This window comes from Monodon monoceros, unplaced genomic scaffold, assembly GCF_005190385.1.
Source record: "Monodon monoceros isolate NGI ecotype Baffin Bay Population unplaced genomic scaffold, NGI_Narwhal_1 Super_Scaffold_20, whole genome shotgun sequence".
Lineage (NCBI taxonomy): Eukaryota > Metazoa > Chordata > Mammalia > Artiodactyla > Monodontidae > Monodon > Monodon monoceros.
Window position 1 is genome coordinate 72,861,506 of NW_021703777.1, and position 19,994 is coordinate 72,881,499.

General features: G+C 40.5%; 1 protein-coding gene across 3 annotated transcripts in view; it reads right to left on the reverse strand.

The window, feature by feature from the left end:
• The window catches only part of RHOH (ras homolog family member H), a 43,447-nt gene extending 25,177 nt beyond the window's left edge, over positions 1-18,270 (reverse strand). Inside the window, exons 1-2 of one of the 3 annotated variants that reach the window (XM_029235088.1) lie at positions 18,072-18,270; positions 8,998-9,083 (exon numbers count right to left, since the gene is read on the reverse strand). The gene's annotated coding sequence lies outside the window, so the exon portion shown is untranslated. Of the gene's footprint in view, positions 1-8,997; positions 9,084-9,689; positions 9,803-12,094; positions 12,347-18,071 lie in introns of those variants that run through there. The other 2 variants (XM_029235086.1, XM_029235087.1) reach the window with 2 other exon arrangements.
• Positions 18,271-19,994: the final 1,724 nt, after the last annotated feature.

The following is a 19,994-nucleotide window of genomic DNA, read 5'->3' on the forward strand; positions in this document are numbered from 1 at the left end:
GAACACAGTTCCTACTCTTAAGAAATTCACAATCCAATGAGAGACCACCAATTACAAGATAATGTAAGTTGTTCCTCAATTTAATTTATGACATTATCGGTGGCAGGCATCGTTAGTTTTCTGCTCAATATCCAAGCCTCTCTTTGTCATTAATAATATAATCCAATTTTGTTTGTAGGACTTTGTGCAAAGCCTTAGGGCAATGGATCATTCTTGGCCTACGCCACTATTTCTCAACCTTTTTTTCATTATCATCCACCTCAGAGCATTTTTAGAGACTTTTTCCCTAATCACCCCACTCATGAAATTTTACTACCATAAATATACTCTACGTCTGTCTATGTATTGTATGCGTACCTGTGCTACATACATAAAAAGAGTAATATCTTTTTTTCTGCCTCTCTTCCCCACCAATAAACAATTCTCCCTCTTAGGGATTATCATCACCATCCCATCTACCCTCACCCCATCCCTACCCTAACTGCATTCCTCCCTTTGCTTCCCTATCGGGAATGCATGGTCTAAGGCCATTATATAACAATTCTACTTCCTGTTTCCTCACCCTCCTCACAGCTGGCCTGGCCACGTAACCCAGTCCTAGCAACGACATGAAAGTTGATATCTGTTTAGGAGATCTCTGGGAAAATTCTTGCTTTCCTAGAAAAAGCAACAGCCATTGCCAGATCAGCTTCCTTTCCACCTCCACCCAAATCTACACCTCTCGATGGAGGCACAAGGCTCAAAGCTGCAGCAGCCATCTTGCAACTATGATGAAAGACACGAGAACTGCAAAGGCAGTATCACTGAGCCACTGAACCAGTGGCAGAACACAGATCTCCAGACTTCTTATGTGGGAATCCAGATTTTTTGTAAGTTACCATTAGGTATTGTATAAGTTGCAGCTGAAACATTGCTAACTGATATGTTGTCTGTCTCATGAACCATAGCTTGTCTGACATGACCATGAATTATTGTTAAACCAAAGCCAGAGAGAAACACAAACAAAAGCAAAAACATGTGATCAGGAATATTACACAAGCAAACAGGAGATTTCACTCATGTTTAAAAGGAAAATGCTTTCCTTCACTAAACTAATCAACTTTTCAAATAATTGTAAAGTATTCCAACTAATATTTAGCATTTGAAACTAACAAACTTTAAGATACTTGATATTACTGTGTAGAAAAACGGTCATGAAAGGCTACGAGATAATTTTCCTACTTTATACCAAATGAATGATTTGCCTAGTAGGTATGTGTTTCAAAATATTTGAAAGTCAGTTATTTCTAAATTAAATATTTAAGATGCATAAGGAATATGTGCCTCTTAAAGGCTCCCTTTGGGAACCTTTTCACATGTTAAAATTTTTTAGATAATCCTCTATATTCATCATTTGAATATTTTATATTTTACTTAAATTCTGATACTAGCTAAAGCTAATTCTCTCTTATTTTAAAAATATAAACCAAACCTATTTAATAACTCCAACATCTCTCATTAAAAGTGATTTTCAAGGTTCAAGATAAAAGAAACTCAAAATCCCTTTAAACCTAAAGATCCGCTAAATCTTAAAAGATAAAATTTAATTATAGGCTTAGGGCTTTCAAGCATTAGGTTTTCTTCAAAATATCAAAATAATTCTCACATCAAAATCATTTTACTAGTTTCACTATTAACCTCACACCATAAATTGACTTTCTTTTAATAAGGATTTTTTACCTTTTTTATTATAAAAGTAATATATGCAAATCACAGAAAATACATGAAAAATAAAAATCATTTTAAAATCATACATAATCTTGTTATACACTAGATGATAACTTTTAACATATTGGTTTATCTACCTTCATATTCTGAACTCATGTATAAAAATATATAGGCCTTTTTAAACAAAAATATGTAATTTTGTACTCAAATTTTTTTCTCACGTATTAAACATTCTTCAAAAAATACCTTAATGAATATTTAATAGGAATATAATTTATTTAATCATGCCTTTCATTTTAAATGATTTTTAGGTTTTTCTGTTATAAAAAAATCATTGTGTTGAAAAGCTTTGTTTTTATAATAAAACACTTATTGTTTTCTTAGGACTAATTCTTAGAAGCAGTCACAGTATATGAACATTTTAAGGCTATTGCTTCATACTGCCCAGTTACTTGCAATTTTTCTGAAAAGAAGCCTTTCTATAGCCATCTAAAGTAATTTAAAATAATAATTTAGAACAAAGCTTATTATGTGGTGAGCAGAAGGGTTCATTCAACCCTTTTTTCCTGACTGGTGATATTATTTATAAATTGTACTTCAGCCAATATTTTATAGGAAAAGGAAAAACTTGATAATAATTGAAAAGTTCTTGATCAAACTCTAAAAGACTATGAAGGCAAGTGAATTTGCTATGCTATTTATTCTGTATTTTAGTAATTAATTTGTTAAAGATCTAGCATTTAAGAATCGTTAAGCACTCTCAAAATTGGCAAAAGAAACAAGAAGTAATTATAATTGGTAGATAAAATAATGAGCTACATACCTGTTGAGAAATAAAACCAGTCATGACCAAATACATAAAGGAAGTAGCACTAACGTTTAAACTCCAAACAGCGTGAATGAATGTAGGAAAGAATTTTAAATATGATCACTTCAGCCCTCTAAAGAAAGGAATGATAAATCAGAGGGAGCTTTAAGATAATATAACTTCTTAAGGTTGGCTGGTCACAGGTCAGAAAAAAAAATTGAACATCAGCTTAAGCTAAAAATGCTGGTGACTTTTTTCATGAGTACGATTGCACAATCTAGTTTCTAAACTGAAAACCACAAGAGTCTAGCCCCTGTTGGAAGAGAAACTTTTGTTTTTCCTTCCTTATCTATGTGTGTTGGGTCTTTCCTGGATGACATGTCAAATGGGTAGCACTTGGGGAAATCCAAAACTCTTGGTTTGGGTTTTGAACTTTTGGTCCAAGTTTTACACAGAACTCCCCTGCCACCATGACAAAACTGTCCATGTATTTTCATGGCTCTAGAATTTAATAGAAACTTTGCCACAATCTACATCTTGAAATCACTTTTCCTGAGATGTAGAGGATGAAAAGGAAAAAAAGATAACTATGGGACTCAGAAAAGATACCATAGTTGCTTGCCCTTTATTAATTCAAGTGATCCATTTAAGCATCAGCTGTATTTCTCTTGTATTAAGGAGCAATGTTTACTTTAAGCTCCTTTCTATAGATTCTGCACATTTTGAAGGGAAAGCACTAGCATGATGGTGTTTTTAATAAAAAGTTAAATACTCATAAATAAAATGTATACGCATATACTTAGGTTAAAAGGCATATGCCACATTTTGTTACAATGAACATGCATTGCTATTATATTTTTAAAGTCAACATTATTACAGATATTTCTCTGATATTACCAGATATTCTGTGTATAGGAAGAGTGACAGTATCATTTTAGTAAACGTAGGAAGCTGTGGTACTGTCAACATGTAAGGTTTTTCTGCCTTTTCCCCTCCTATTTCCTGTATATACGTCCAACCCCCTCTTCTACTCCCTTATCACAGCCGGAGAAAGAGGGAGCGAGAAAGAAAGATTGTCATCGTAAATTACAGCAAGTTACTGTCCAAAGCTATTGGAGTTTGAGGAAAATCAGGTTTTAACCCCAGAAAGTACACCAGAGGGGACTTCTAGACCCTTTAAGGGTTTCTGCATCTGATGGCAGTGGCTTGACATCGTTGAAATTTGAATCCAAATATATGGCTCTCCTTTTCCTCGTCAGAAGGACTAATCCCAGGCCTTCTTATACTTCTCTCAATCATGGCTGAAATCATTTTCAGCTCCAGATTGGAACAAAGACAGGCAGGATTTTTTGTGGCAACTGAGAAAAAGATTTATGATAAGATATGTGTATTTAGAAGTGCTCAAGAAGGCAGAAGTTAGAATAGCACTGGTGAAAGCAAAGGACAAGCAGGGATCCTGCCCAAAAGAAAGGAGCCTCTGAGAGAAAGGAGAAGCCTCAAGGAAGGGATACAAGATACATGCCAGTCAGTTCCCCACAACAGCAACTAGTTCGCTAGATGTAATGTCGAAGCAGGGGAAGCAATCTCCAGGAGACAAGGGGGTGGAGAGTTTGCCACTGGTCTTTGGCGTACGTGGAATATTTCTGTTTTGTGGGCTGTAACTGAGGATTCTATGATGCAGTGTTATTATTTAAATGCATTAAATGTATTAAAATACACTGAATACATTGAAAAATACATTGAATACATTGAACTGAAATTGGCAGGAGACCTAGTCATGGGTGTACAATAATTTAAATGGTTGTAGAAAGTGAGGCGCACTAATTACTTGAATATATTTGTTACAGATTTTCCTTTTCTACCTCAAAGAAAGACGTATAATTCTTACACTATGCCAGACCAAGAGAAGCCTGACTCATATTTCACAATTTTTTTTTATCCAGTTGCACATACTTTTTCTCTGGAGAGTTGAAGACTGGGTGCATTTCCCCTCCCCATCCTGTATCTCCCTCCCCCACTCCATCAACATGACAGATTTGGGACAAATCTTCACACCCTGCCTGAGCCCCTATCACCATCTAAGTGGATAGGAGATTAACAAAGGCATGAACTTTCAGCCGAAAAAACCCAGGTCCCCAAACTGCAAATCAAGTACCCACTAACAGAAGATGGCCAACTGGGCTTCTGTCGTCTAAAGGCTACACAGGAAAAGTACTATCTCCAAAGTCATCAGGGCCCAAACAGATGTTCAGCTTCAGATAGGAAAACCAGCATTTTACACTCAGAAGCGATCACATTACACACAGGCCTTTCCCATCTAAAAGCAGCCTGGCTGGGTATCCAATACTGAATACCACTCACTACACTCTGGGGCTAGCCAGACTGGTATTTACAAAGTGCCTGCATTTCTTGTGCCAAGTAGGTACCACATGACAGTAAATAAGACATTAAAATAGAATCTTAGAGATGTTTTCCCAGATGGCTACTGATCCTGGCTTCACATAAGAGAATTCAGAATTAAGGACGTAGAACATTAGTCATATATACTCTGAAGAGAGCAAGCTCTAGCTCCGCATGTTTACCGAACTTGAGAATCCAGTGCTATAAAATTACACATGTACCTGCCATGTTGTCCTCATTTTAGCCATCAGCTGGAGAGTCAACTTTTCTCTTTAGCAGCTAAATCCAACATCAACAATAACCAGCACTTTCTCAATTTCTGCAATGCCCTCTCTGCTATACTGACAGCCTCTCAGGCAGGATTTCTTAATATGAGGCCTCTGGACTACAGATTGTCCATGGATACACTCTAGAGGATCCCTGAATCTCCTAAAAGTGTATGACAAATGTGCATGTTCTTGTATGTGTTCTTTTTCTTGGGGATACGGTCTTTGGTTCTCATCAGATTCTCAAAGGAATTTATGACCAAAAAAGTGATTAGGAAATACTGCTCTAAAGTGTAAGCCAATTAGTCCATGAAACACCCTGTAAAGTAGGGAAAAGGACAGTCAGCAGGCAAGGCAGAAGGAGGTCTGACTTCAGGTGCCAGACTTCAGGTGCCAGACCCTTGCATATCCAACAGACCCTGACTCCAAGGCTAAGGGTTGTTGATTTGTCCTTGTTTTATCATGTCATGTCCCAAGAGACTACTGCCCCTGACGACAGGGAATGTGAAATCCTTTTTAAAGTTAAACAATTTTCAGTGTAAAGTTGAAAGAACCCAAGATATTAAAGGCGATTTGAGAGCTTATTACTGTCACTAAAGTTCTAAAGCCAGGTGAAGTCGATAATCTCAGTACCATGGCTTCTGCTACTGCGATGTCATTTACTTTCAATATGTTTATTTTGTGATACGTACATTGTTGTTATGGCACATGTCTAATTGTTATTACTACTTTGAGTGCTACAGTTCTGTATATAAAGTACTGCATTTCATTAAAAATTAGGCTTTCTTTCCTTCTTTAATGTGATATTATCATACACTAAGGCCCGAATGTTTTCTGAACATAGCACCACATATTCTACTCAGGTTTATTGTTGATTACCACCTCCCAATGATTTGAAATAGAATATTCATGAGTCCTAGACTCTCCCTTTAACCATTTTTCTCTGTGCTTTCCCTTGTAGTTCCCCTGTTCACAGTTACTTTCAGCTGGTCCAAATGCCTGACAAAAGTTACTTAACTACAGAAGGGAATTTTATGGCACTAACTATATTCCCCTTTAAGGAGTATCATAAGAAGAGTCTCCAGTTTTTAGTTTGTTTCTATAGATTTAACAGAATAACTTGTCCCTTATGGGCTTTCTCTGTTGTCATACCTCTTTTACGTCATGAGCCCTTCAATCCTAAGCCTCAAGGTAACAGGTTCACCCCCGACACACACAGGTAAACACACTGAGATTCGAGAACACATGATTTAGAAGAATCATTTTCTTTCTGCTTTGAGCCCTATTGTTTTGGGATCTAAATGGAACTATTTTCACATCCATCTGGTTCACCTCTGAGATCAGCATCTCCCTGTCTCTTCCTAAGAAATGTTCTCTCCTCTCTCTCCGGCCTTCGACGGTAGCTTTTCTCTGGGCTCTTTCTCAATCTCCATCGACTGCGTTAGCAAATCCTCTGTAGGCAGCCAGTCACTTCTTTCTTCCTGAGCTGCCCTAACGAAACCTACTTAGCATTCACCACTCCAGACTGCCTAGATCCTAACTCCCTTTACAGTACCCTGCCCTGCCCAGGGTACACAGAACACATCTGCAGGTCAAAAGCAAGCCCCATCTGGTCCACAAATCTTCCCCTAGCCTTCCCCTTAAATATTAAAACTACTTAAGACCACTTATTTACAGGCTTTCTCCATAGCTTTTAATGCACACACACCACTTCTACAATACATGAAGTAAAAAAAAATTCTACTATTTCACCATTCTAACACACCAAATGCTTTATTTTTTTATGCTCACATTTAAACCTCATTCACAACGAAACCAGAATGTAAGTGAAAATTGTAATCCTGATTTTCTAATTTAACACCGTATCAAATATATTTTCATAACTACTGTTAATTATGACCTTTAATGACTGTAAAATATTCCACACAGTTAGTGCTGCCAGATCGCTTTTGCTTAATATTTAGGTTATTTTCAGATTTTTCTGTTATAATAACAATACAGTGAACATGTTCATGCATGTTATTTTTTTCCCTTCTTTGAATTATTTATTTAGAATAAATTCCCAGAGGTAGAATTAATGGATCAAAGTGTATGAGCATTTCATTTTTTTAAAAAATTTTTTGTATTGTGGCCACACTGCACAGCATGCAAGATGGTTCCCCAACCAGGGATCGAACCCAGGCCTCTGCAGTGAAAGTTCTGGATCCTAACCACTAGGCCACCAGGGAACTCCCTGGTATGAGCATTTTAATGGCTCTTGACACATTTTGCCAAGTTGCCATGATTGTATTTTACACATTTCCTTGGTGTTATTTTGGTAAATGTTTATTCAACAGGCTTTCCTCAAAAAAAAATTGTGGAGAGCCTGGTTGACAGTGTTTGCCAATTTTTGTGGTGTAAATACTCATGCCATGGCCAGTTTCACTGAATACAAAGTTGGAAAGAGATACTTAATAACACATCATTGTATAATATTCCTATCACACAGATAAATTGGAGTAGACAACTTCAAAACACAGATGACAGTAAAAATGTGGTAAATAATCAGGAGTAATGAGTGTTGAGTATTACCTTTATTTTTAATATAATTTACTTAACTGTGATTTACAGAATTTAATTTTTTTTTTTTTTTTTTTTGCGGTACACGGGCCTCTCACTGTTGTGGCCTCTCGCGTTGTGGAGCACAGGCTCCGGATGCGCAGGCTCAGCGGCCATGGCTCACGGACCCAGCCGCTCCGCGGCATGTGGGATCTTCCCGGACCGGGGCACGAACCCGTGTCCCCTGCATCGGCAGGCGGACTCTCAACCACTGCGCCACCAGGGAAGCCCAGAATTTAATTTTTAATAGTGACTGTGTTTAACAACTGGCTTGTAAAATTTCTGGAAATATCACAATCAGCTCTTGTAAGCAAGTGCAGTCTCCCGCACACCACAGTGTGTACCTCACTTGATATTTTGCAAAAGCACGTCTTTTTTTTTTTTTTTTCCGTTGGAGCCATTGAAAATTCACCTGATTCTCTCTGTGCCACAAGCAATAACCATGCTTTTAGGCTAGCAGATTATGATAATGCATAGTGAATAAAACAAAAAAACAAAAAGATGGAGCAGGAGGTCTATCTGGGTCAATTCATTCTGCCCACCCTCCTCCAATATGGATAATGCTCTCTTCATGCATTCATCTTACTAGTGTCTTTCCATGGGTCACCTATTAAAAACTACTCCATCATTTATTTTCTCAAACAATGGCTGAATGGATGATTATACATAGTTCTCATGGGAAATGACATGAAAACCATATTCATGTTACTTAACCGCTCTCTTTGTTGGTTTTCTTTTCTATGAAATGGGGAAGAGGTCACTGCTGACTGCAGATTTACAAGAAACTAAGTTTAGTGATAAGAAGACTTCAACTTATGATCTAAGAAATTGAGCCTTCTGTAATGCTTTGAAATTTTGTTCCAAAAGTAATTCATCAGTATTCTGTTTTACTGGAAAAGAGAAATGGGAGAGTAATTTGGTACTTTCTCACGTGAAAGCAAATTCCTTTCTTTGGGCTTTCCCTGAGTGAGACTGAATTGCCTCTACATGTCTATAACAGTTCAGAATTTTTTAAGTGGTGCCCTACATTTGCATGTTAAAATGTAAAAATGGTTGACAAAGACTCTAAACATGCTCATATCCTTGACCAAATCATCCCACTCCCAGAAATTCTCCTAAGAAATAAATTCAAAACAAAGGAAAATGCTTTTGTGTGACGATATTATTCACAATAGAGGGAAGATCATTTTACCCCATTTCAACACTTACTCAACTTACCATCTCAGTGCTGGGGGCCCTGGTAGGAGAGCTCTGGATCAATGGCTCCCAAAAGTTCACCCACAGAACAACTGTCTCCAAGTCACCTGGGGGAAAAAAAAAATTGTATTTTTATCACACAGATTCCTGGACCCCACTCCGGGGTTGGGGTGTGAGGCATGAGAATTGCTATTTTTGAAAAACTTCCCAAAGGGTTTTCATGTCCAGCCAGCTTGAGGAACTATGATTCCAGGCCAGAACCAGACAAATCAAACTGTCTCTTAACAATGGTCCAAATCCAGGAACAGTATGACAACTTCTTATGTAAGGCATCAAGAAGTTGCTCGGGGCATTCAAGCAGCTGTTGGAGTCAAATGACTTAAGAGCCTCAGAGGAGAAGCCTTAATTCTGGCACCTTCCATGGCCCTCTATTCACCCTTTCCATCTCTGAACGCCCCACCCCTTCACTGCCCAGCCCAGCACTCAATACTGCCAGGCTGCCTTCCAGCACGATCCACTTTGGCATCCCATCCTGACTTGTGTCCGCCCGTTTCCATACACAAAGCCCCCAAAATTTCCTCCCTTAGGATATTAGTGGGGATCTAGAAAGAAAAACAGTATTATGATTTGACCAAAGTAATCTGCATGTATAATTGAGAATCCCCTGCATAACGAACACACCGGCCATATTTGCATTTTTAAAGGGCACTTACTAACTCAAGAGAATCTCTGATCTGGAGAGCGGTACAGGAAAGCAGGATGCTTTTTAATCTTGGCTTTCATCCAGACCCAAGCATCGAGAACTCAAACAAACACTCTGGGCACTCATTGTCAAAATGGTCCCAATTCCTAGATAGAAGTGGATTTTTAGCTGTGCCTTGTTAGCACTAAAATTAAAAGATATCATAAAATAAATAATTTAATTTAAACTGGCCAAGGAAGAAGAGTCACCCACTCGCCTCTAATTCCAAGTACTCTATAATACCACCCCGTGCATTCAGAGAGCATCAGCCACAGATGCCCACAAATAACACAGCAGTCACTCAGAGAGTTGTCCTTTAAGTCTGAGAATTTGCTATGGAAAGGCTTAAAAAAATCAGTTCCTAACCTTGTTTCCCTTTTATCATATTCATTATCGCTATAAAACACCTAACCCTGTACTTAGTCTATTCTTGGTGCTCAAAAAATATTAATTCCCAGGCTCTACTTATCACCCCCACTTTCCTTTTAAAGGAATACTGGCATTTAAAAAGTTACCTTAGAGAGATCTTGTTCTCGAGCCAGGGACCATGCCATCCTCATTCTAGTGTCCCCAGCCTTGATAAGAATCATAATAGCTACATTTACTGAGAGTTTATTTTATTCCAGACACTAGGCTAAATGCTTTACATATTTTTAACTCTTTTATCCCTACAACAACCCTCTGAAGTAGATATTTTCATTTATTGTTAGAGCTACTTTACAGAATTTTTTTTAATATGAGGATTGAAGAAGTTGAATAACATGTCCGAGGTTCTCATGAATCAGAAGCAACAGCACCAGGATTCAAAGTCTGGGTTTGTATTCACCGTACTGTGCTTTTGCTGTTACGTGGACGCAGATATTTCAGAGTGCAGGGGAAAAAAGTGCTCGGAATCATTAGGAAAAGGGCAGCAGCATATCCACAACATCTCATTCAGACATGCAAAGGGAGTAGCATATAGTCCATGGGATTTGGGATCTGACCTTTGAAGAATGGAGACTTGCTTGTAACTGGTCAACCAACTTGTCCTCCCAAGAGGAAGGCCACTTGAATTACCAGATGATTGAAGGGCCTCCTTAACAAGTAGTAACCAGAAATGGAGGTCTTACAGGTACCTTAAACCACACAAGGTTTGTGGAATTCTGTTGGAGCTGCGAGAGCTGAGAAGGAGGCGCCCAAAGGCATAAGAAGACTAGACAACCACGGAATGGTGTAGTCTTTTCTCTTCAGCAGCCTCTCAAGGTCCCCCATAACCTGTCTACACCTTAATTTTCCAAGCTTATTTCCTGCCAATGTGTAAAACAAACTTTCATCTTTTCTCAGGTCAATTTCCTCAGCTGGGCTGGTCATCTTCTAGTCAGTCTCACTTTTGTACCTTTGCCCACACAGTCCATCCAGTGTGAATCAACCTTCTCCTTCTCCATCTACTAAAATCTCTTATGTTTCCATGGCCCATGTCTTTCAGACTACTCCAGCTTACCCACAAATCTCGTTCTCAGGACTCCTATAACTCTTACAGCCTGTGGCCATGCCATCCATCCCTTAATTCTCATCTTGCACTGCTTCCTGAATTTTAGTTCTGACCACGTCTACTGGATCCTTCAAAATAGAGAATTCTTTACATTTCTCTTATATGCTTCATGGCACCAGCTTAGAATCAATAAGTGATTATCAACTACTTGTTGTTTACTTGAATATTTCAATGCCAGCTTTAATTTAATAAAGAACCCAAAACCAGTGATTTCCCAAACTTTATTTAGTTACAACTCAGGCTACCAACTGGTACCTCACAGCATGTCTCCAAATCAAACCACCTCAAAAACTAAATTTAATTTAATTTAATTTAAAAATATGTACTTATATATCAAATATCACTTTTAGAAAAAGAGGACTTTAGCATTGGGAATAGGTGAAACCCACAAGCTAGGAATTCCAGATATGAATCTACATCATTTGGATTTTTGCTCTGTTTCTTTTTTGAATTAGAAAATTTTAAAACTCATATTTGCACAACTTAGAGGATCTTTGGATTTACTTCATCAAACACTGGGTGATATTTAAACTACCCAAATATTTGAGCTCAGTCATTGCCAATCAAAAGCATATGAATTCTCTAGGAGAATATCTGGAAAACCAAAAAGCCAACTATGATAACTTTTAATGTTTCAAAAACTATATGTACCTTGTTAGACTTGGGCAGGGGTGGGGGGTAGTTGGATATCAGAGCAATTCCCCTTGCCCACGTAATGTGGTTCCATACTTCACAACAGGTAGAACAGGGAAATCACTATGTTGAGCCTATTGTAAAAGCTAAATAAAGTCAGAGAGATTTCTTTTAACACCGAAGAAATATTTTTAAAGAAGCAAAACTCTTACCTGTTGTAGAATGACGAAGAAATTTCTTGACACCAAAATGACTGACTCCACAAGTCAAATTTGTTCGGCGCAGGTAGGTAAAAACAAAAGCCGCCCAAGCCCTTTCACTGCTATGATTTCCTTCTAGGATCAATCTTTTCTTCCTCCCCAAGAATATAACTGTTTCACGTTGGAAGAGCTAAAATTTTGAGAGTTGGGCTGGTGTAGAATCCAACCCAAGATGGTTGGGTTTAGTGTGCGTGGTGACTGAGGCAGCAGCAACAATCCAAATGTGACAAAAGAGATTAGCAAGTTCCTGTGCATAAGTCAATTTCCTGTAGCTGGCTTCTCTGAAGAGAGGGTTTCATTTGATGTGTATGTGCACGTGCATTTCCCTCCATGACAATATGAAAACTTCCCCAGATAAGAGACAGAATAAGGCCTTTGCTGCATGGCTGAATTTGTGTTGAATTTATCAGCTCTCTAGGGACCATTTCCCTCTCTCTTTTCCCCCATTTCTCCAGCAAATCACCTATGAAAAACTGCGGAAAGGAAGAGTGAAAAACCAAGATGATTCCTTAGGAAGTGAAATAAACCAAGGAAAAAAAAAAGGCCACTCCACAGATTGGTCTTGGTTAATTTAAGCTTAGGAAAAAGCACCTTAGATCTTCATGTCAGCTTGGTGAACATACTGACTATGGAGGGAAAATGGTAAGTGGGCGGTTCACTTTGTTTTATTAATAACTATGAAATAACAATTTCGAAAAGACAGACTCAGCGCTAACGCTCAAGCAGCTCCGCCACGCATTTACCCTTCGATGGACCAGCACCTGTGTTGCGAGATACATGACTATGAGTTGTTTTCAGACTCCTCAGAGTTTCATTATTTGCCTCCAAAGACAAATTTACTTCTTCTGTCCGTCAGTGCAATCCAGGTGTAGAGACCATTTGCACATATTTAGATTATGGCTGAGTTGCCTACACCGATACATTTAACTTTCATGATGTGGTCACAATCCCCCTTGCCTCAAATCCCTAAGTAATCGTAAATGCTACCTCCCAGGGTGAAATCTCAGTCAAAATACCTACATGCCATAAGGATAAGATCAACTCCATTCAAGTCAACAAGCATTTATAGAGCCCCTATTGTGTGCAAGGTCCAGTGCTGGTGTGGAGGAGGGCACTTAAAGATGAACAAGATGGAATCTCTCACTCATGAGAGTCAAAATCAAGTGAAGGGGAAAGACATGGACATAAAGGAGATGCTGTGAGCCAGGATCTATTAACAAATCTCACTCAAGGGACTTCCCTGGTAGTCCAGCGGTTAGGACTCCACACTTCCACTGCGGGGGGCACGGGTTCCATCCCTGGTCAGGGAACTAAGATCCCGCATGCTGTGCAGGGACAAAAAAAAAAAAAAAAAATCTCACTCAAAAAATCCTGGGACACCAGGGTCAGGTGAAAGGAAAGTGCGTGTACAACCTTCTGGCCAGTTAAGATAGCCATTGAATGTTGATATGGATTCTCTCATAATATTCCAGGGACCCTTGGCTGGTTTCCAGGAGGCTGCTCAGACCTGCATGCATCATCTGAGGGCCACCCTCACTCCCTCACCGTTGCAGCCTCAGTATCCTGTTATGTGCCTGATACTGTGAACTGAAGAGAAACACAAAGGCTGAGACATATATTCCCTGTGCTCACAGGACCTATGTTCCGGTTGGAGGAGACAAAAAAAAAAAACATTCATACAAATGCAATAACTACAATTTGTAATAACTATTGCAAAGGAATCAGAGAAGAAGCTAAACTAGAGAGCAAGACAATATCTACATCCCAGGGGTGGTCAAAGAGGGTCTCTTCGTGCAGCTGACATTTAAGGTGAGACCTGAAGCTGTGACTCTAAGCCCTGGTTGAGAAGCTTTTTAAAAATACCAGTACCTAGGGAATTCCCTGGCGGTCCAGTTGTTAGGACCCTGCACTCCCACTGCAGAGGGCACGGGTTTCATCCCTGGTCCGGGAATACAATCCCACATGGGGAACTAAAATCCCGCATGCAGTACAGTGCAAAAAAACCCAAAAAAACAGTACCTAGGCCCCACCCCCAGAGATTCCAGTTTAATTTGTCTGGGTTGGGACCTGGGCATCAATATTAACTCCCCCCCACCATCATTCTAATGTGACACCACCGCTCTAATGATGAAAAAGAGGAACCTAAGGGGAGTAGAAGGAAAGACATTCCAAGCAGAGGCAATAGTATGCGCAAAGGCCCTGAGGTGGGAAAGAGCTTGGTGTGTTCAAGGAAGTGAAAGAGGATTGATGTGTCTGGTGTGTAATGATGGCTGGAATAAGTGGTGGAAAATGAGTATTCTCAGAGATGGCCACCCAACTACTAAGGCCATAAGAGACTCTTACACGAGCTCAGGTATCAATTTGTTAATGTGCAGGAAGAACTCAGTCTGGCAGGTGAGAACCTTGGGCCCTCTGATATGCACATATCTCCTTTTAGAAAATTCTCCCGGGAAAGTCAGATCACCATCATAATGTTATTAGGTAAGCAGAACATATGGTTCGTGGATACTTTATTTATTTACCTCTAGGTTGGGTGGTCAAGAAAGATTTAGGGCAGCTTATAAAAACACATACACCTTAGCAAAATAAAGCAAATTAAAAACAAGAAATGGAAAGATGAGACCAAAAGAAATGAAGACAAAAATTAAGCTAAAACCAGGGGTGAGGTTGATAGAGAAAATGAAAATGCCATGTTCTAAGCGTTTAAGCGACTGGTGTGAGGCAGCAAACACTACCACATAGAAAACTGAGCACCCACTGAATAACCGTGAGCACACTGCTCAGGATGGTGAGGGCTTCCTGGCTCCCCGGTGCTGAGACTAAAGAGAAACTTGGCACCTGGAATCTAATAGGAGGACATCACAACCGAAGTGAAACACCATCCTGAGACTAAACGCTGCCAGCGGCACGTCTTGTGAGATGGTTCCTTACATTTTTCCTCAATGTAGGTTGATTTCATCTCATGAAAGAGTTGACTGAAAGCAATCCCAGGGTGCACATAGGGGAGGGTGTGTGGAGGGATTAGTACAGTGTGTGCTGCCCCATATCCTGCTTTGATATGCCAGTTTAATGGAGAGATGAAAATAGACTTCAGAAATGCTTCTGAAAGTTCAGGATAAAATCGTTTTCTCATCCAAGCTTCCAAAAGCTTTGAGGCAGCAAAGAGGTGAAAATGGATGTAGCTCCAGCAAGAGATCCAGTGGTTTTGTCAGTGCCCCAGTGCCCCTTGAGAAAGCAGAGGCACCGGGCAAGGACAGACAGCTGCCCACGGGGGCAGCCCCCATCCACCTCCAGGAGAAGGTGAGACTCTGCCCTTTGGGAAACAAAGAAAAAGCACTACAAGCATGGTTTGTAAGTTCAGGGCCTCGGGCCTTGTGCATTTTCTCCACAAACGGCACACATACTCCAGGGCAGCGTAGACGGGGTGTGTCCGCAGGCCCAAGCACTCCCACCACGCCCTGCAAGGTGCTGGGAAGGGCATGGCTGTCTGGCTGCAAGATGCCCCTTTCCCTCTTGGCTCCCGGCTAACACCCTTGCCTCTTGTGATGGACTCGCTCTCTCTGTGTATGTAACTGTAGTTTTAGATGTAGGTGGAGTCAGGCTTTGTGTTGCCTCCTGCCTCTGACGTTGAGAAATGGTTTTTCCTGTTGCCTTTACACACCTCTAGTCTTCACATATATTTAATCTAAGAGGGGATTTTCTGGATGAGGGTTGGAGAAGGTTGGGAGACAGCTATTTAGATTCCTCCCTGTTCTGGAAATCTCTCTCTCTGTCTCTCTCATTCTTTTAACAGACAGGGGTAGTGGGGATGGAGATGTAGAAAATAACCTAAAATACATGTACACACTACACGCTCACACACACACACACACACACACACACACACACACACACACACACACATATGCAAACCTCTGGGTGTTTCAGTTCTGATGCTATATAGTCCAGCCTTGGGACAGAAGTGAGGGGAAATCCTGGGGATTCAGTGGTGGGAAGGAAGGAAACGATGGGTTTGGAGGTCCCTGTAGAATCCGGCCCCTTGTTATAAGCCATATTCAGGAAGTCTTCCGTAACAATCTCACAACCCACTGTGAGCCGGGCTAGTGCCCTCCCATGAGCTCCCACAGCACCTCCTCTTAACCCTGCCAAGCACTCACCAAACAGCCCTGTCATGTCCTGCTCAGACGCCCTTGAGGCCCAGGGCCTGGCCTTGCTCACTGGTGCATCTCAGGCACTAACTAGTCAGCTACGAAAGAACCACTTGCTGATCCATAGATTGATTATCTCATCTGACCCTCACAACAGCCTTATGTGGTAATCATTCTTAACTATATATTTTACAGCCAAGGACACCTCAGCTGGCTAAACAATTTGCATGAAACCACATGGCCCCCAAAGAACAAAGATTCACCCCGTCCATCAGTTGTGGCTGTTCACTCTGCTGGTTCCCAAGGGGGAGAGATGGGCTGCTTTGGGAACAGAGAGGCAGCCTAGCCTTAGCCACAGGTCCATTTTCTCTCTCCTGAGCACCCCTTCTCGGAGGTTCTCCAGCAAACACAACCCGCTAAAGGTCAAGACTTGCTTTCTCAAAAACACCTTCATTTGAGATGTCCTCTGATACAGCAGACCAACAGCTTATTTCCTCTTTAACAGTCTCCTAAGAACGAGGACCTCTTCTAGCGAGGGTTTTGAAATAATATGACGACTGTCTCTGTACTCTGAACTCACACGTAAGTGGCATTCTTGCCCGTTGCAAAGGTCTCTGCCATCTATACCACAGAGAACTCTTAATGACAAGGGTAATTGTAATGGATAGTAAACCTTGGAAAACCTGTGATATCAATCATTTACTAAATTTTTTTACCCTGGGTTAGTAAGATGCCTCCCCCTTCTCCTTACTGTTAGAGTATTAGGTGAAATGATTTCGATTTCGTAAGTAGCTTTTAACGTTTGCACAGACCCTCATTCACAATATGCCACCTAATAAAATAAAATATTTCAGTGGGTTCTGAAGATGGGAAACATGTACTAAAACTCTGTCTGAATGTTTTGAGTTTCAAACCTAGGGCATTAGTCAGACGGTAATTATTTTTACTCAGCTCCCCACTAAGTGATAACTGTATTAAACCGAAACACGCATTCCTTCTGATTGAGAGATTTTATGATGGGGAGTGTAAAATATTAGCTCTTCATAAGAGAAAGAGCTTAACTCTGAAGTATCACTTTCAGTGTAAAAATACACTCATATAAAACACTTTAAAATTCTAAATATTAAAATATCCTAGAAACGCCACAGGCTAGAAATCACATGAATGATTTCCTCCTTATGCATTTTAACTCATTAGAAACAACAGCCTCCCTAACCAGTTCAGAGTATCATTTCAAACATCTTCAAGCTTCCCTCTTATAGCCATAGCTATAAAAACATCATTTCCCTGGCTGTGATTCTCATCATCTATTTTCTCTTTAACTGTTTTAATGTAACATAATGTATTGCTTTTTTTATCAGTGAATGCCAGGTTCTCAGGATTCTCATCTGCCTTTTTAATCCTGGTTTGTTTGCCCTGTATAACTGTGTTTATCGAGCAAACATTTATATCCTTGTTCTTTTTATTGCAGAGCCATACTTCATAATAATGCAGGGTCTCGTTGCAAAAGATGATAGCACCCAACAAAATCATTCAAGCTGTGGTGTAACTTTTTTAAGTGTCAGAGCAGAGCTAATGTTGTCAAACGCCCATTACCCTTCAAAGCAGTCCCTGGTTAGTTAATGTACTTTTCCAACCCTGCAGACATCAGGCAAAGCACTTTCAGAACCTTTTTAGAACCTTCCGAGACAGCTTAATACACTACAAAAGAAAACCAGTAGTGCTGCATTCTATTCACAACTTGTTTTTGACTCAAAATATAATCTGGCTTGGTCACCTACCTTATTCACTGGAGGTAGCTCCAAAGGGCTGTCTCCCAAAATCAAATCCACCCCAAAAGGACAAAGACTGGCTATCACTGAAGAAACTTGAAAGACTGTGCCTCAGGCTCTGAGAGCAAATCCAGGTGAGGAGTTTGAAATGTAATGTGAATAAGAGTAGCATCTTTGGGTCAAGTGCATGAACTTCCAGGGGACTCCTACACTGCGTACAAGATCCTCTCTGATGTAGAAATTTTGATTTGTTTAAAAAAGAAGAAAACCATCACTGCTTCTTCTCGCATTCACATTTTACTCGTTGCCTTGATAAGGATCTCCGCTTTGGGCACAAACATCACAGGGTAACTGCAGCTCAGCACACCTGCTCAGAGTGGGAGTTGCAGGTGGTTCAGTTAAAAGGCAGGGCCCAGTGAGTGCTAACTTGCCATCTTTACAAAATAACAGATCTCCAGCACAGTTCTGGAGGGAACGGGTTGAAGCTTGTACCCAAAGGCAATCTGAAATTTTGGAGAATTATAAATTTGGATTTGGACAAAGCAAGATTCAAACCCCAGCTCCACTTACTAGCAAGGATGAGGCCTTGATCTTCCCATCCGGGAAATAGGTATAATGACATCTACCTGGGAAGGGTTTTGTAAAACGGCTGCATAGTCCTTGGAATATAGTAGACACTCAATACATGGTGTCTATTAATAGCTACTCCTGTTTTGGACTTTTGCCTTCTGGAGTTTTTTCCCTCCATTCCTACCCCCACTTTAAATAACAACTGTTATGTTTCAGGACTTGAGAAGCTTTGCCAGTGCCAAAATCTGGTTGAATAAAGTCATACAAGCTTACAGATCATGCATAGGATTCTAAGTCATATGTTGATTGTCTCAACAGGTTTATTTTTGTTTTGTTTTTTGTTTTATTTTTTGGCTGCATTGGGTCTTCATTGCTGTGTGTGGGCTTCCTCTAGTTGCGGCAAGCAGGGGCTACTCTTTGTTGCAGTGCGCGGGCTTCTCATTATGGTGGCTTCTCTCGTTGCAGAGCATGGGCTCTAGGTGCGCGGGCTTCAGTAGTTGTGGCTCACGGGCTCTAGAGCACAGGCTCAGTAGTTGTGGCACACGGGCTTAGCTGCTCTGCGGCATGTGGGATCTTCCTGGACCAGGGATCAAACCTGTGTCCCCTGCATTGGCAGGCAGATTCTTACCCACTGCGCCACCAGGGTAGCCCCAAAGATTGATTTTAAACTTCAAAAGCTGTCAGTATTTTCATCCAAAAAATACCTTGTTTTTTTCTTTGCACTTTTTAAGAATAGTTCTTTGCCCCTTTTTTGTCTTTTTTTCCTAAGATGACTCAGTGTATAGGCATGAATTTTAGACATTTTTGGGTTTTGTTTTTTATGTTTTTTTTGTTTGTTTGTTTTTGTTTTAGTTTTTGCCACACTGCGTGGCATGCGGGATCTTAGTTCCCTGACCAGGGATTGAACCTGTGCTCCCTGCAGTGGAAGTGTGGAATCCTAACCACTGGACCACCAGGGAATTCAGACATTTTGTTTTTAGATGCACTTTTTGTTAGCTATTGCCACTATACCAATAAGCAAGAGGAATTTCAGGACTTCCCTGGTGGGACAGTGGTTAAGAATCTGCCTGCCAATGCAGGGGACATGGGTTCGAGTCCTGGTCCGGGAAGATCCCACATGCCACGGAGCAACTAAGCCCGTGCACCACAACTACTGAGCCTGCACTCTAGAGCCCGCGAGCCACAACTACTGAGCCCATGTGCCACAACTACTGAAGCCCGTGCACCTAGAGCCTGTGCTCCACAACAAGAGAAGCCACTGCAATGAGAAGCCCGTGCACTGCAACAAAGAGTAGCCCCTGCTCACCGCAACTAGAGAAAGCCTGTGCACAGCAACGATGACCCAACACAGCCAAAAATAAA